Source organism: Panthera tigris, chromosome C2, assembly GCF_018350195.1.
Source record: "Panthera tigris isolate Pti1 chromosome C2, P.tigris_Pti1_mat1.1, whole genome shotgun sequence".
In the NCBI taxonomy this organism is placed as follows: domain Eukaryota; kingdom Metazoa; phylum Chordata; class Mammalia; order Carnivora; family Felidae; genus Panthera; species Panthera tigris.
This window is the reverse complement of record NC_056668.1, coordinates 153,088,882-153,106,046: the sequence shown is the minus strand read 5'-3', so window position 1 is coordinate 153,106,046 and position 17,165 is coordinate 153,088,882. Positions and strand designations below refer to the sequence as shown.

Genomic DNA, 17,165 nt, shown 5'->3' with positions numbered 1-17,165 from the left:
GTTACACACGTAAAAGCGTATCCCGTTCTGTATTTCCCTCTGCCCGTTACCGGCACGCGCCAGAATGCGAAAAACATTCGCTTTTAGGGACAGTAAATGAACGGAAGGATCTGCTTTGCAAAAGGGTTACAGGCTGGCTGATCGTCTCTGATTCCTCGTGAACGGCAGCCTCTGGCCGGTGGACGTCACTTTGAGAAGATCCCCACGCAGAACAGGAGGTGGAGCTCTTCACTAACGCGAACTCCAGGTGCCTCCTGTCTGTTTTTGGATTCATCTCCTTTCCTTTGGGTCTGCCAGATCCGGGCTCCCAGAAATCAGGCCCGCCTCCGTTCACCCCGATTCTCAGTTACCTCTGTGGGAAAGCATCCAGTGTGGGGAATCGAAGTCCTTCCAGACTCACGATCTATTTCTTCAAAACAGCGAGAACTTGGAGAGCAAACCCCGGGTCCCCCGGGACTGTGAGATGCACAGAAGCAAATCCCCTGCAATAGGGTATTCTGTGGGCAGTGTTGTCTGGAGATAACGGACCCACTGTGCGTGCGTGTGTGTGTGTGTGTGTGTGTGTGCACGCGTATCTGTGGCAAAAACAGACCCTGGTCCTCTTTTACACGGACAATTGTTAGTTACTAATCTCAAGGAAGCGAAACTTGAAGCCCTTTCTTCCAGCCAGATTTTTTCCTCCGGTCCACCCAAATCCTTCTGCGTAGAAATAACGGAAGCCACTGAGGTCTGTTCGTTTCGTTTGCTGGCTTTTGAGGATAACCATATATGCCCTCTGCCCCTGCCTACCCCCCTCCGAAATACGCTCTTTTCCTTCACTGTGGACTTCTCTTTTGCTTTTTCAGCCTTGTTCTAGCAAGACCTTCTTCCATGCCCTTTCCTAATCATGACTCGTTCTGGCAAAATACTAAAGAGACAAAATTCTTTTATACTTCTGAACGAGTGGGCTGAGCTTTTGTCCCTTCATTTAGTCCAGTAGGGGTTGTGAAAATTAATCACCCCTATATCGAAGCACAATCCTCTGTAAGAGAAGAACCCACGACATCTTCGCTGAAGCCATTAGGGTTCACAGTGGATATCTGGCTTTTCTTCCGGGTCAGGAGAGGCCCCCGAGGGTTTCTCTGTGTCCTGCTGAAACAGTAACACTAGGGGGGAAATGGCTTGATGGCTTCTCTATTTATAATCACTAAGAGGCCATAAGGTGGGGGCGATTTCTTTTAATGAAGACACATTGCACGGAACCCACGACACTAGATGCGGCACATGTGTTTTCATAAAATTACCTAGGAGATTGTCTTGCCCTACAAATCACACGATGCAGAACAGGGCCACAAGTCTGCAGGGGAACAGAGGTGACACACAAGCAGAGGTGACGCAAAGTGCGTGCGAAGTGTGACAAGGCACAGAGGGGCCAGGCAAGGAAGGAGTGTTAACGCTGTGTCAGCATTGGTCAGAGAGGACTTCCAGAAACTTGGAGTTTGAAGGGTGGATGGGAGACCCGCAGGCTGACGGGAATGAAAGGAGAAATGGCAAGCAGCCAGAGGTGGGGGACTTGTCTCAGGCAAAGGCAGCAGAGAGTGAGAGGGCACAGAGGCAGGAAGGAAGGAGCTAGAAGGCGTTTGGTGTTGGTGGAGTATGAAATGCTCAAGTTGGGGACTTGGAAGGGGAGAGTGTCGGAGGGCTTGCTTTCGCCACCTAGTGCTCAGCCCTAGCCCTGTGACCGACAGGGACCTCATGAATGGTTTGCAGACTTATTCCCCCAAATTTGAGAGGACAGTAGTGTCTTGGTGCCTCTTTGGGTCTCCAAGATCCTTGGAGTGATGAGGATAACATTCAGGTTGGAGTTTTGTTTTGTTTTTAATTTTTTTAATGTTTATTTTTGAGAGACAGAGCGTGAGCAGGGGAGGGGCAGAGAGAGAGGGAGACACAGAATCTGAAGCAGGCTCCAGGCTCCGAGCTGTCAGCACAGAGCCTGACATGGGGCTCAAACCCACGAACAGTGAGATCATGACCTGAGCCGAAGTCGGACGCTCAACCGATGAGCCACTCAGATGCCCCTCGGTTAGAGTTTTAAAGGGGAACTGGGGGCTATTGGGCCATACATTTTCAGAAGAGTGTTTTGCATGTTTTCTAATTATGATGAAATTGTTAACGGAAAGAAATTCTGCTGCATCAGATATTGTAAATGTTGTGATATACTTGATTTGTGACAAGCCAAAATCAGAGTTTCTTACACTGAATTACAGGATGCTTTTTGGAAACTGATCATGCAGAGGGCCCTTTCTAGATGTGCATAACAAATCCTGTGCCCCCAAACGAGTCCATTGGTAACAATTCACACGTGATGCCCTGTCAGGCCTGTCGATAAGGAAGCTCCCAAAGTGGAGATTTGACCAGTTAAGTTCGAGTTAATGGCATTTCTTGGTTCTACCAGACCAAGGCAAATAAGATTTTTTTGTTGTTGCAATTCATTTCATTTCTGCGAAAAAACTAAACTGTGACCCTAAAAAGAAGCTTCAGAACATGTTCAATGGAGTACATTTTAACACTGTGCTCTTGAACTCTATAGAGATACGAGGTATTTTTTCGTTTAATCGGTGGTGAAAATAACGTTTACGTTATGTGGCTCATTTAGAGCATAGTAAAAGAAAATTAGCAATCTCTTCTGAAAACATATGTGTTCCATCTTATATAATAAGGCAATCTACAATTATTTCCTTTTACACTGCTGCGAAAAATACTTATTATTAATCTCAATGTCTGTATTAGCTCAGTGTTCCATATATTTACATTCCATTATTACTCTTTTTGTAGTTGTATTTAAATGTCAACAATATTACTATGATCTTCTGTTAAAACTGAGTTCAAGATAGTATTTTTCTTCTCTTATAGGGAGTGATACTGACAACTGCTTCTAATACAAATATGATCTGAAAGTTACTGTGAAACCCACAATCATGGGCCCATGAAGAATCGTTCCAGTGGTGTCCCCCAGTTACACAAATGTAGGGCTAGTAGGCATCCCTTGCTGGAGAAGAGACTTAAAAAGGAGGACAGAAGGCCATTAGGAAACTTTTTTAGGTTTTCATTGTGGCCGCCCTTACAGCCAAATCTGAATCCAAGTAAGAGTGCAGATGAATTTCAAGAGCTTTCTGGGAGAGAAAATACTAATATTATACACTTTAAATACGTAATAAGAATAGTACCTTTTTTATTTAATTTTTTTAATGTTTTTTTACATTTATTTTTGAGACAGAGAGAGACAGAGCATGAGCAGGGGAGGGGCAGAGAGAGAGAGGGAGACACAGAATCCAAAGCAGGCTCCAGGCTCTGAGCTGTCAGCACAGAGTCCGACGCGGGGCTTGAACTCACAGACGGAGAGATCATGACCTGAGCAGAAGTCAGACGCTTAACCGACTGAGCCACCCTGGTGCCCCAAGAATAGCACCTTTTAAAACATAGTTTGAGGGGGTACCTGGGGGGCTCAGTCAGTTAAATGTCTGACTCTTGATCTCAACTCGGGTCTTGATCTCAGGGTCGTGAGTTCAAGCTTCGTGTTGGGCTCCACGCCAGACTTGGACCCTACTGCTTAAAAATAAAAATAGTAAAAAATAAAAATAAAAAAATAGTTTGGAGGGTCTTGAAATGTATCAGGTCTAATAATTTCTCCGTAAGAAGAAACGAAGAGAAAATTAAAGAACTAAGGGATTAAATGACTTTCCCTGTATCGCCCAGAGAGCCCATAGCCGAGAAGGACTGGAACGCTTTGGAATGTTGGTTTTTGTTTGGTTGCTTGTTTGGGGTCTTGTTTTCAACGACCATAAGTCACCGACCAAGCATTTGGGAACTCTGATATAATACAAACTAAAGGATTCATGTAGCTTTGGTTAGCTCTGGTCAAAATCACATCACGATTTACACTGAGACTGCCACAGACCTGGAATAATAAAAGTGGAGCTCAATTTCTTCACTCATGAGAATCTGCTGTTCTGCAGCTACATAATATTCAGCCGCCTCTCCGTTCATCGCATTAGGTCTTGCTAGGAAAGGCCGCGCCTACCAAGCTCTGTCCAGTCTACCCAACTGTGCATTACAAAATTAAAATGGAATGTAGGGGATCCAATCATCTTCAGAGTCATTTTGTTCCATGAAGAGGTATCTTAGTCCTTATTTAGAAACGAATTTTAGAAAGTCATCTGGCAACATAAACCCTGCCCCTTCAAATATACATCCGTGCTGACTTGATAATCTCTTATCTTTCCTAAAGAATAAAAAAAAATTCAGAAGAAAACAACGATGTCAAATTCTCAAGGCTATTATGATATTGAAAATTTAACAAGAAAAAAAAAGGACAAAGAAAGTATTTCTAAAACATGGCAACTTGATGGAACTTGAGGCAGACATGAAGATTTGTCTAATATTGGGAAATGCGAATATTCATCGTTAAAAAGCAGACAACAAAAGAAGACAAAATCATTGATATTGTACCTCTGTGTAATGAGGATGAAAAAATTTACTTCCTGGGGCGCCTGGGTGGCTCAGTCGGTTGGGCATCCGACTTCGGCTCAGGTCATGATCTCATGGTTTGTGGGTTTGAGCCCCGAGTCGGGCTCTGTGCTGACAGCTCGGAGCCTGGAGCCTGCTTCAGATTCTGTGTCTCCTTCTCTCTCTGCCCCTCCCCAACTTGTGCTCTCTCTGTGTCTCTCAAAAAAAATAAATAAATGTAAAAAAAATAAAAAAATAATTTTTAATAAAAAAATTTACTTCCAATTTTTTCTGCATGTTCCAATTTTTTCTACATAGAATATGCTTTTTTAAAAATAATCAAGAATTCGCTTACTGAAAAATAGATGAAAGGAAACGATAGAGGCGTTTAAAGGCTACAAGGCAGAAAAGGAAAAGGAAAAAAATATGTAGAGTTCTAAAAATGCCATGCTTTTAATTTTCGGGAGCCGGAGGACCTAGCTTGAAGCCGTTTAAGCTCTCAGGATTATTGCTTCTTCTGAATTCTGCTCTCGTTTTTAATTCATGGGGAAAAAGTCAAGTTTTATTACTCGCTGTCAACTTCTCATTTTCTGTGCTGCCCCCCTGTCCCTTCTGTCATCTTCCCAATTTCCTTCCACTGCCACTCCCCAGGATTTGGAAACAATATCCCACTGAAGTTTGGTTAGAAAGTCAAGGCATTTGGGGCCTTCCATTTTGAAAAGATTAAACATGGCTTTAGGAAGCCATTTATTCTGATCGACACGAGAAAAACAAAATCAACCGTTCCTGCTGTGTATTTTGAATTACATGATAAATCTGTTAGTGCTTCCTATTTATGCCTAATAAAAAAAAAACCCCAGGAAACCAATTTCCTTTACCAAGATTATTGTTAGATAATTAGGGGTATTAGATTTTAATGTTTCAGAGGACACTTTGTAAGTACTGGCTTTCCTGTGTTAAATTCCATTTCTTGTAGTTATTTGGTGAGTTTATTTTTTCCCTGTGGCTTTGCATGGATGGCACACTTATCTGGAAATACTTGGCATATGTGATAAATCAGGTGGTTGGCAAAACTGCCCCGTAAAGGATCAGAGAGCAACGATTTTGGACTTGGTGGGCCGCATACAGTCCCTTGTGCGACTCATCAAATGTGCCAATTTCAGCCTCGAAGCAGTCGTAGATGATGCGTAAATGTGTAGGTGTGGCCGTTTGACAATAGCACTTTATTCATGAACACTAACATGTGAACGTCATAGGTTTTTCACATGTCATAAAATATTCTTCTTTTGATACTTTTGCAACCATTTACAAGTCTAAAAACCATCCTTACCTTGAGGAACTAGCTAGCAGGTCATGCTTTCCCCATCCCTGTCATGCAAAGCGATGGGGGGGGGGGGGGCGGGAAATCAGGGATTCTGCCAAGTAAGAACCTTGCCCTGGTTCTCAACCAGGTATCCCTCAGGTACCTGGTTTCATCGCATTGTTACCTGGGCACATCCTCAAGAGACCATCATAATAAACACCTTGACTCTGACACAGACTGTTAAAAGGCCACAGTTCTTCACAGCTTCTCCTCCAGATGGAGATGAAAGAAGGACTGTATTCTTGCCCGTGCAAGATGGCCCTGTGACTTACGTTCGCCAAAAGAATGTAGTAAAAGCCACATTATGCAACCTGAGTCTGGTGTTTGCCCCCTTCTGCCCTGATGCATGGAATGGGCCATCACGGGAGCATCCCTGTAAAGTTTGTGGAAGATGAGATACCTCACGGCAAAGGAACGAACCATCCTAATAGACATGCGGGGGACTCGCCACTCCCCAGTCAAACCAGCAACTGACTAAGGTCAGCAAGTCCCACTGAGATCTGAGAAGGCTGGCTCAGGTCCACAGAACCAACCCACAGAGCCCAGCCCGATTTGTCAATTCACAGATCTCTGAGCTAAATAAACAGTTGTTTAATCTGCTGAATTTGGGGGTGGTTTGTTACCTAGAAAAGCAAATAGGTGCATCCTAATTGCTGCCTGTTGTGTGAAAAGATATTCACGGAAGCACCTAAGGGGAAGGTGGACTCTACCATATGCAATTCCTCCAGGGTGGATAGAAAGGGTCATAAGAAAAACTGTATACTTTGCAGAATAAAAATAAAACATTAAGAGATTAAGCAAGGGAATGAGAATTTATGTTGTGGGCACGGTTTCTGGTGTTCGATTCCTCAATCTCCTCAAAAAAGCACTACAAGGTCAGTATAATCAAGGAGGCTATATATTTCCTTTAAGTTCAAACAGGTGACTGGAAGAGTGGGATCCAAACACTGTCCTATTTGGCTCTCATGTCCCTTCTAAAACACCAGGTTCTCAGAAGCATCAAAATATAATTTAAATTTAGTACCTAGACCTATGAAGGCCTTGAGTATCGATGGTGTTTATAGAGTTAAACTCTCTGTTTTGTTCTTCTGAGTTTGAAAGGATCTTAGAAAATGTCTTATTGCATTCAAGATAACGAATGGATAATACTTGCTGTTCTTTCACAGAGCTGGGAACTTGCAAAAATGAAATTAAAATGATAAACTTTAAGTGCTTAAGCCCGGGAGAACAGACATTAGCAGGCAAGAGGGACCATCAAACTTATGCAAGAAGGAAAACGATACCAAGCGCAGGGACCAGAGCAGGAGAACCAGAGGCTAGAGCAAGCACGGAGTGGGAGGGCCAGAGGATCCATGACCCCCAGACTCCCAGAGAGGCTTGACACTTGGAAACACTTATTTTGACAGTGGTTAGAAGTGGAAAGGGTACCTGAAATCAGAGAGGGTCTTTGAAAAACCAAAGATGAAATCACAGGCCAACACTATCTCCTCCACAGAGGCAGAATTCCCAGCAAGCAGGTATCTACACCCAAAATCATAGGAGAAAAGAGCAAAGCATTTGTTTCTAGAGGAAATGAATGGCCTCCGAGAAAAGACTTCAAAATTCAGAAAGTTAGGAGCCTCAACATAATTGACCATGGCTAAAGTGTCCAGTCAAACAAAGCTCCCGTCCATGTACACAGAGCCCTGAACTCAGCTGGTTTCCTTACTCTCAAAGCTTAGCCAACAGTTAAAATCACTGACTATGTGAACAGCACCAGATAAACAAACAGAAAACATAAGCCTGAATGAGGAGATAATTTAGGGAACAGAAAACAACGGTTATGAAAACCTATTTACTGTAAGAAGATATTTGTTTGAATTCACACACACACACACACACACACACACACACACACACACACACACACAATGATGCCATGAAAAAGGAAAAAGAAAGAACTTTTCTTTTTTTCTTTTTTTATTTTTTAATATATGAAATTTACTGTCAAATTGGTTTCCATACAACACCCAGTGCTCATTCCAAAAGGTGCCCTCCTCAATACCCATCACCCACCCTGCCCTCCCTCCCACCCCCCATCAACCCTCAGTTTGTTCTCAGTTTTTAACAGTCTCTTATGCTTTGGCTTTCTCCCACTCTAACCTCTATTTTTTTTTTTTCCTTCCCCTCCCCCATGGGTTTCTATTACGTTTCTCAGGATCCACATAAGAGTGAAACCATATGGTATCTGTCTTTCTCTGTATGGCTTATTTCACTTAGCATCACACTCTCCAGTTCCATCCACGTTGCTACAAAAGGCCATATTTCATTTTTTCTCATTGCCACGTAGTATTCCATTGTGTATATAAACCACAATTTCTTTATCCATTCATCAGTTGATGGACATTTAGGCTCAAGAAAGAACTTTTCAAAATCAAAAATGTAAATGTTGGGGCACCTGGTTGGCTCAGTCGGTTGAGCATCTAACTCTTGATTTTGATTCAGGTCATGGCCTCACGTTCGTGAGTTTGAGCCCCGTGTCAGGCTCTGTGCCTGGGATTACTTGGGATTCCCTCTCTTCCTCTCTCTCTGACCATCCCCCACTCTTTCTCTCTCAAAAATAAATAAATAAACTCAAAAAAAGAGAAAGAAAATTAAAAACATCACTGTTGAAAATCAAATTGGGCTGAGGGACTGGAAGTCTAAGTCAAAGACATCCCTCAAAGATGAGAACTAATCCAGCTGCAACACGTGAGTCTGGGCCAGTCCGGAAGGTCCGTTATCCAGTAAACAGGCATTCCAAGGAAAGACAGAGAAAATATTAAAGAACATTTTAAACTTTTAAAGAAGGATAATTCTCCATATCTGAAGGACACACGTATCTCCTGGTTGAAGGAGATGACAAGGAGCGACAAGCACAATAGTTGAAAATTATACCAATACTTTGGTGCACTATTTCAATACTTCAGAACATGAAGACAATAAAAATTAGTTTAAATATTTAGACAAGAGAAAATGTTATCAACAAACTGCACCAAGGGCTCAGCTTATTGGAGGCATTACACACAGACTGACAATGCCATTCACAATTCTGGCAGAAAATATTTTATCCCCAAATATAGATGAATTCTCAATGAAACAGGAAGATACCAGACATTTTCTTGGGAAGCTGCTTAATAAGGTACACAGGTAAAACACAGCAAAAGAAAAAAAAATAAAGATATGGAGTTTCAAGTTAGATTCGATCAGAAAAACAATGAAGGGAAGCCTCAGAATGACCGTTGTACCACAAGCCAAAGAAAAGTAGACTAATATTGAAGCGGTGAGCCTGGGGCCCCAAGAAGGTGTTTCCCAGGACATTAGAGGACTATCTATTTAGTGGATGGGATTCCAAGTAGTTATGGGGGGGGGGGGAGTACAATAGTACCAGTAACCCAAATTAGAAGACACAGGATATAAGATACCTATAGCCTAGTGTTAATAATTGTTACCACATAACCATTATTATCCCATGACCAAAATTTGCTACACTTTCATACATGTAATTTCTGGAAGCACAATTATGGGGAAAAAGACTATATTATGTAAATGTGTTGAGATAATTTGCTGAATGATAAGCTATGATTTTTAAAAATGGTGGTCCGTTAGGAATGATACTACTGGTCAGAAGAGAAAGGGCAAGGCAAAGAGAAGGAGAAATATTGATTTCCTTATATGTCATTATTGGTTTTTGTTTTGTTCTTGTTTTTGTTAAGAGAGAGGGAGTATGTGTGACTGGGCGAGGGGGAGAGGGTGAGAGGGAAAGAGAGACAGAGAGAGAGAGAGACAGATAAACAGACAGAAAGAAAATACTAAGCAGGCGTCACACCCAGCATGGCGCCCAACGTGGGGCCCCATGCCATGACCATGAGATCATGACCTGAGCTGAAATCAGGAGTCAGAGGATTAACCAACTGAGCCACACAGGCACCCCACTATTTGTTTTTTTAAAAATCGTGTGTGTGTTTGATGAAAATGTATGGAATAATTAATACATAACTAATATAAACATACAATATGATACAAAATGGAAACCAAGAAGTGTTGTTCAATAAGGAACTTGAGACCCTGAAACGTTGAAGTGACTTTTAGCAGTAGCAATTTAGAAAGTTAAAGGAAGAGATGTGCCTGAAACACAACTTTTATACCACTAGTCACCAATCACAAAGTCATCCTACCATTTAAGAAAAATGGTGTGGAAAATGTTACTGCTAAGGATTTATTATATCTTATTCTTTATGAGAGAGTATAAAAAGAGGACAAGTCATGCTTTTTCAATTTGGAAAATACTTAGACATATTATAAACGTCATGATAAAACCATAGTACAAAACACCCGTTAAATACATCTTTGGTGACGACATGGTACTCAATGTATTGTTCAGGATAATGTTCTTTTTTTCTAGAAAAGTTACCATCCATAAAAAAGTGACGTCATTTATCTCTTGAAAGGCAGCTTTGCAAAAGGTTTTGTTTAATTATGTGAGACTTCCAGTGTAGTAGGAAATTCCTCAGCAAATATCCATCGGTTTTTAATGGATATTTGCCTCTATGACGGAAAATGTTACCAAAGTGGGTTGAAGCCAGACACTCCTCAACCTGATGGTAGGAAAGTTTAGGATGCTACATAGCACATGGTCACCCTTGATACGGTTATCTTAGGTCAGATTCCTCAGAAACAAGACCTGAGACCAGGAACTCTCGTTCAAGTGTTTTAGTGAGAAGTCTACTCGGGAGAAAGAACATGAAGAAAGCAGCTAAGGCGCGGTAGGGAAGGAGTTCTGGAACATGAATTGTACCACAGAAATGATCCCACTTGGAAGCAAGGGCGCCAGTCTTTGTTTAAACACCCACACAAGCAAGTCATTGGCCAAGGTGAGGCAGGGTCTTTGGACTGGGAGCTTCTATATGACAGAAGGCAATTTTGAGATTAGAGAAAGGAGTAGCTGTGAGCCTTTAGTAGCTACAACCCAGAGTAACTGGAAGACGAATACAATAAGCTGATATATGGAATCCAATAGCATCCACTAACATCGGTTTCTAGAAACGAGATTGCTAATCGGACAAGCCATGTGAACACAAAGTTGTGTGTAATTACATTAGAGCACTGCCAGTTTCTATTCTCTTTTCTGAGTTAGAGGTTTTCCTGATTTTAGAACATCGTTAATAAAACCTCATTCTCTAAATGGAAAGCAAATTCTAATTTCACTCAAGTGACATACAGGCAAATTCGTCTATTGCATTCAGTGTAAGACTCGTTCTCTAACGTAGGTCTGGCCTCTTTCTAGCAAGCTTTATTGTGCCACTCCCAAGCATTTGAAATCACACTTGATCCTCTCCTCATTTTCTGTCATCTATTCGGAGAGCAACTGTTTCAGAATATTCTCTTTATTGCTCAGTTAACACCAAACTGCCCTCTATTTTCTTGCTGCATATTTCATTTCCATGTGAACAGAAACATACTCAGAGTTGAGCACTTCTACCTTATCTTCTGTTTTTAAGTTTACAGTTGGTCCAACTCTTACAAATCCTAACATTTAAAAAAATAATTATCCTATGGGGTGCCTGGGTGGCTCAGTCGGTTGGGCGTCCGACTTCGGCTCAGGTCACGATCTCGCGGTCCGTGAGTTCGAGCCCCGCATCAGGCTCTGTGCTGATGGCTCAGAGCCTGGAGCCTGCTTCCGCTTCTGTGTCTCCCTCTCTCTCTGCCCCTCCCCCACTCACGCTCTGTCTCTCTCTCTGCCTCAAAAATGAATAAACGTTAAAAAAATTTTTTTTTAATTAATTATCCTAGTAAATACATAGAGGACTATGGCCCTGCCAAACAAAGGCCAATTAACTTCTGAAATTGGCTCCCTGCCTTTGAAGTGTTCCGTTTTTAAATCCATGTAGTACTGTTGTATTTATATGATGATAGCTCTAATTTTTTTAAGTTTATTTATTTTGAGAGGGGAAGTGGGGCAGACAGAGAGGAAGAGAGAGAGAGAACCCCAAGCAGGCTCCACACTGTCAGCACAGAGCTTGAGGTGGGGCTCAAAGCCACAAACCATGAGATCATGACCTGAGCTGAAACCAAGAGTCAGACACTCAACTGACTGAGCCACCCAGGAACCCCATGACTTTAAAAATTATGAGCTGCGCACCAAACTCCACACCCGAAAAACAAATAATCCAGTGAAGAAATGGGCAGAAAACATGAATAGATACTTCTCTAAAGAAGACATCCGGATGGCCAACAGGCACATGAAAAGATGCTCAACGTCACTCCTCATCAGGGAAGTACAAATCAAAACCACACTCAGATATCACCTCACGCCAGTCAGAGTGGCCAAAATGAACAAATCAGGAGACTCTAGATGCTGGCGAGGATGTGGAGAAACGGGAACCCTCTTGCACTGTTGGTGGGAATGCAAATTGGTGCAGCCACTCTGGAAAACAGTGTGGAGGTTCCTCAAAAAATTAAAAATAGACCTACCCTATGACCCAGCAATAGCACTGCTAGGAATTTACCCAAGGGATACAGGAGTGCTGATGCATAGGGGCACTTGTACCCCAATGTTTATAGCAGCACTCAACAGTAGCCAAATTATGGAAAGAGCCTAAATGTCCGTTAACTGATGAATGGATAAAGAAATTGTGGTTTATATACACAATGGAGTACTACGTGGCAATGAGGAAGAATATGACCTTTTGTAGCAACGTGGATGGAACTGGAGAGTGTGATGCTAAGTGAAATAAGCCATACAGAGAAAGACAGATACCATATGTTTTCACTCTTATGTGGATCCTGAGAAACTTAACAGAAACCCATGGGGGAGGGGAAGGAAAAAAAAAAAAGAGGTTAGAGTGGGAGAGAGTCAAAGCATAAGAGACTCTTAAAAACTGAGAACAAACTGAGGGTTGGTGGGGGGTGGGAGGGAGGGGAGGGTGGGTGATGGGTATTGAGGAGGGCACCTTTTGGGATGAGCACTGGGTGTTGTATAGAAACCAATTTGACGATAAACTTCATATATTGAAAAAAAAACCCAACTTTAAAATAAAATAAAATAAATAAAGCATTTCTATTTAAAAAAATTATGAGCTGCACAATAATCTTATGAAAAGCAAAGTGGATATTACTATCTCCATTTCCTGATGGTGAAACCAAAATGCAGAGAAACGAAGTGTTTCCAAATCACCTTGCTAGGAAGTCAATACACTTTTTGAGGAATGTGTTTTTTTTTTTTTAAGTTTTTCCACAATATTGCTTTCTTTCCAGAGATCTTTCCACAATATTACTTTGTCCTGAATTTCATGGGTTAAATTTTGGTTATGTTCAATATTCTCCAACAATATTTATTGCACAAACCATGCAATGAACATATTCTTTCCTTAAGAAATGTCTATGGTTTCATATTTCAGGAATCCAGGAGACTCAAACTAGTGGTTGATGTAATGGCTCTTAAATCTGAACCACAAGACAGAAAACTCACTGAGGCTGATCCAAAGTTTGTAAATCACACAAACTGCTTGAAGTTCTGTGCTTAAAATGAATGTAAAAAGACAAGACTTTTTGTCTTATTTATATCATAGGCAAATTTCATTGCTGCATCTTGAGGGGGAAAAAAGCATGAATAAATATGTATAACTAAAGCCATTTTAAAAGATAATACTTCTAGGTTAAGGCATAAGAAACCATGAATGGATGTATGTCTGAAGTGCATAGACAGGATAGTGGAAAAAAATTAAGAAGAGGATTAACTGCCTCAGTTTAGAAGAGGTAAAATGGAGTGGGAAGAAAGGGAATTGGGGAAGGTCTATGACATGTCTAGAAATTTTTAATTTTTTAAAATGTCTATTTATTTTTGAGAGAGAATGAGGAAGAGGGAGAGAGCATGAGCGGGCAAGGGGCAGAGGGAGAGAGATACACACAGAATCAGAAGCAGGCTCCAGGCTCTGAGCTGTCAGCACAGAGAGCACAGAGCCCGACGCGGGGCTCGAACTCACAAACTGTGAGATCATGACCGGAGCCGAAATCGGTCGCTCAACCGGCTGAGCCGCCCAGGTGCCCTATCTTGAGATTTTTTAAAAATAAACTCTCATACCATAGCTACATTTTTCCCCCAGAAAAAAAAAAAAAGATATATTAGTAAAATAATTTGTTGGAGGAGGTCTCAAATTTACTGTAGTTTCTTCTTAATAATTACAACATTTCTTAGGAGACAATATAGGAAGGGAATAATCTAAACGTTGTTAATAATTTCTCCAGAAATCTCAGCGCATAATCAGGTTTTTTACAAATGGACTTTGATATGTATATTAGATGGACATTTGGGAATCGTTCTTACATAAATGTACACATCTTCATGTCATAAATTTACAGGAAATGACGAAAAAAAATAGGCTGTATGCTCAAAAGTAATGGATGAAGTTCTTGCGTGGATTCTCCCCCTCTTACAAAGAGAAGACGCCCACTGACGACTGGTTTGTTGTGCAACGTGGGCGGCCACCAGGGGACGCTGTTTAGTACTCCATATTTGTTTCTCCTTTCTAAGAGAAATTACAGAAAGTTAACGGGGGAAGAAAAGAGTTGGGAAGAGAAATGTGTATCTCTGGGTGGAGGAGGTTTTAATCACTTATTGCTCTCATCACTTGACACAGTAACCCTGTGGATTACGCATGAAGATGTGACATTAAAAGTTTCCACGTTTTACCCGATTTTGTGGGTCGTTTTGCATGGCTTCACATTCATAGAACACGAAAACAATTTTTTTTTTATTATGGAAGAATACTTGACAATTAAAAACTGTATATATTAAGGGGGACAATTTGATGAGCCACACAAACGTTGTGAAATAATCGCTACAACCAAGCTAACATGTCCACTAACGTGTCCTCTAACGTGTCTAACTAATGTGTGTGTGGTGAGAAGACCGAAGATCTACCCTCTCAGCAAAGTTCAAGTACACCTTCATATGTTGCTAATTATAGTCACATTGGTACATTAGATCCGCAGAATGACTTTATCTGGCATTTTCTTTATCTATTCACATGTTGTCCGACACTTAGGTTGTTTCATATCTTAGCTATCATGAATAACGTTGCAATGACCTTGGGAGGTGCAGATATCTCTCCAAGATCTTCATTTCATTTTCTTTGGATATATAACCCGATGAGGGATTGCAGGACTATAAAGTAGTTCTATTCTTAATTTTTTGAATAGCCATGCTGTTTTTCACAGTGGCAGTACCAATTTACGTCCCACCAACAGTGGACAAGTCTTCCCTTTGCTCCACATCTTCGCCAATACTTGTTACGTTTTGTTTTTTGGATAATAGCTATTCTAACAGGTGGGAAGTGATGCCTCCTCGTGGTTCTGCTTTGCATTTCCCTAGTAAAGTGAAGCTGAGCATCTTTTAATATAGCTGTTGTTCATTTGTATGTTTCCATTAGAGAAATGTCTATCCGGATTCTTTGTCCATTTTTTAAAATTAGGTTATTTGGTTTTTTTGCTATTGAGTTGAATGAGTTCTTACATATTTTGGATACTAACCCCTTATCATATATATGGTTTGAAAATATTTTCTCCCATTCCAGAGATTGCCTTTTCACTCTATTGATTGTTTCCTTGGCTGTGTCGAAGCTTTTTAGTTGGATACAGTCCGATTTGTTCACTTTTGCTTTGGTTGCCTGTGATTTGGTATCATAAGCAAAAAATAATTGCCCAGATCAACATCAAGAAACGTTTTGCCTACCTCCTTCCAGTAGTTTTGTGGCTTTGGGTCCTTCATTTAAGTCTTTAATCCATTTTGAATTGATTTTTGTATGTGGTGTGAGATAGGGTCCAATTTTATTCTTCTGTGTGTGGATATCCAGTTTTAACACCATTTCTCCATTTTGTGCTTTTTGGCAGCTTTGCTTAAGATCAGTTAACTGGATATGTGTGGATTGATTGCTGGGCTCTCTGTTCTGTTCCACTGGCTTATATGTCTGTTTGTATACCAGCACTAGGCTGTTTGGATTGCTGTAGAATTGTATTATTTTGAAATCAGGAAGTGTGATACCTCCAGCTTTGTTCTTCTTGTTTAAGGTCACTTTGACTACTCGGGGTTTTGATAAGGATTACACTGAATCTTTTCATTACTTTGAGTAGTATGGCCATGCTAACAATATTAATCCTGCCAATCCATGAACACAGGATGTTTTTCCGTTCACCTGTGTCTTCTCTGGTTTCCTTCGTCAATGTTTTATAATCTTTACAGTGCAAGCCTTACATCTCTTTGGTTAAGTTTGTTCCGAAGTATTTCATTATTTTGTCGCTGTTTTGAATGGGATTGCTTTCTCAATTCCATTTTTTGGATAGTTCATTGTCTGTTTAAGGAAACATAATTGACTTATGTCTTGACTTCGTATCCTGCAATGTTACTGAATTTATTAGTTCTAACAGATTTTTGTTGAGTCTTTAGGGTTTTCCACATATATGATCATACTTTCTGCAACCAGATAATTTTGCTTCCTTTCTGATTTGAATGCATTTTATTTCGTTTTCTTGTTAAGTGCTCTGGCTCGGCCTGCCAGCAATATTTTGCAAAGAAGTGGTGAGGGTGAGTATCCATGCCTGTATCAGACCTTAGAGTGGAAGCTGACACTTTGTCCCCATTGATTATAAAGTAAGTTGTGGGCTTTTCATAGATTGCCTTTATTGTACTGAGATAAGATCCCTCTATACCTACTTTGTGGAGCCGTTATTGATTTTTAAAAGCATATATTTTGTTGATTCCCAGTAAACGTTAACAAACTATGTATTAGATGGAAAGCATACAAAATTGCCAAAAGGAGACCTTGTTAAAAACCAAAAATGACAGCTTTGCGCAGTGGCAGTATCGTAGCCAATGAGGTTTATCCGAGGCGCGATTATTGCTAATTGAAAAACCAAAAATGGCAATTTCATACAGTTCAAGGTAATACTTTTGTATATCAATAGGTCTATCAAATCACTCCCTAACCCTCCCCCACCAAATGCCAACAAATCAATACAAATCCTCAGTTAATTAACAACTTGCTTCCCCTAATCTTAAAATAAGGTATTTCTGATCCTATAGTGGTAAGAACCCCAAACCACAAAAATTCCTGTCGGGATTCAAGTTGGATAGCATCTATTTATATATTTAATTCAAGGATAATGGACATGCTTATATAATTCGTATTTTTATCCACTTACATAACTTATCTCTCCATTTATTTAACATTTCTTTTAACATAATTGTACAACCTCTATAAAGATCTTGCACTTTACTTGTTAAATTTATTCTTTAGTATTT

At 40.6% G+C, this 17,165-nt stretch overlaps 1 pseudogene; it reads left to right on the top strand.

Moving 5' to 3' along the window:
- Nucleotides 1–16,707: 16,707 nt before the first annotated feature.
- Nucleotides 16,708–16,833, top strand: LOC122230919 (annotated as a pseudogene).
- Nucleotides 16,834–17,165: the final 332 nt, after the last annotated feature.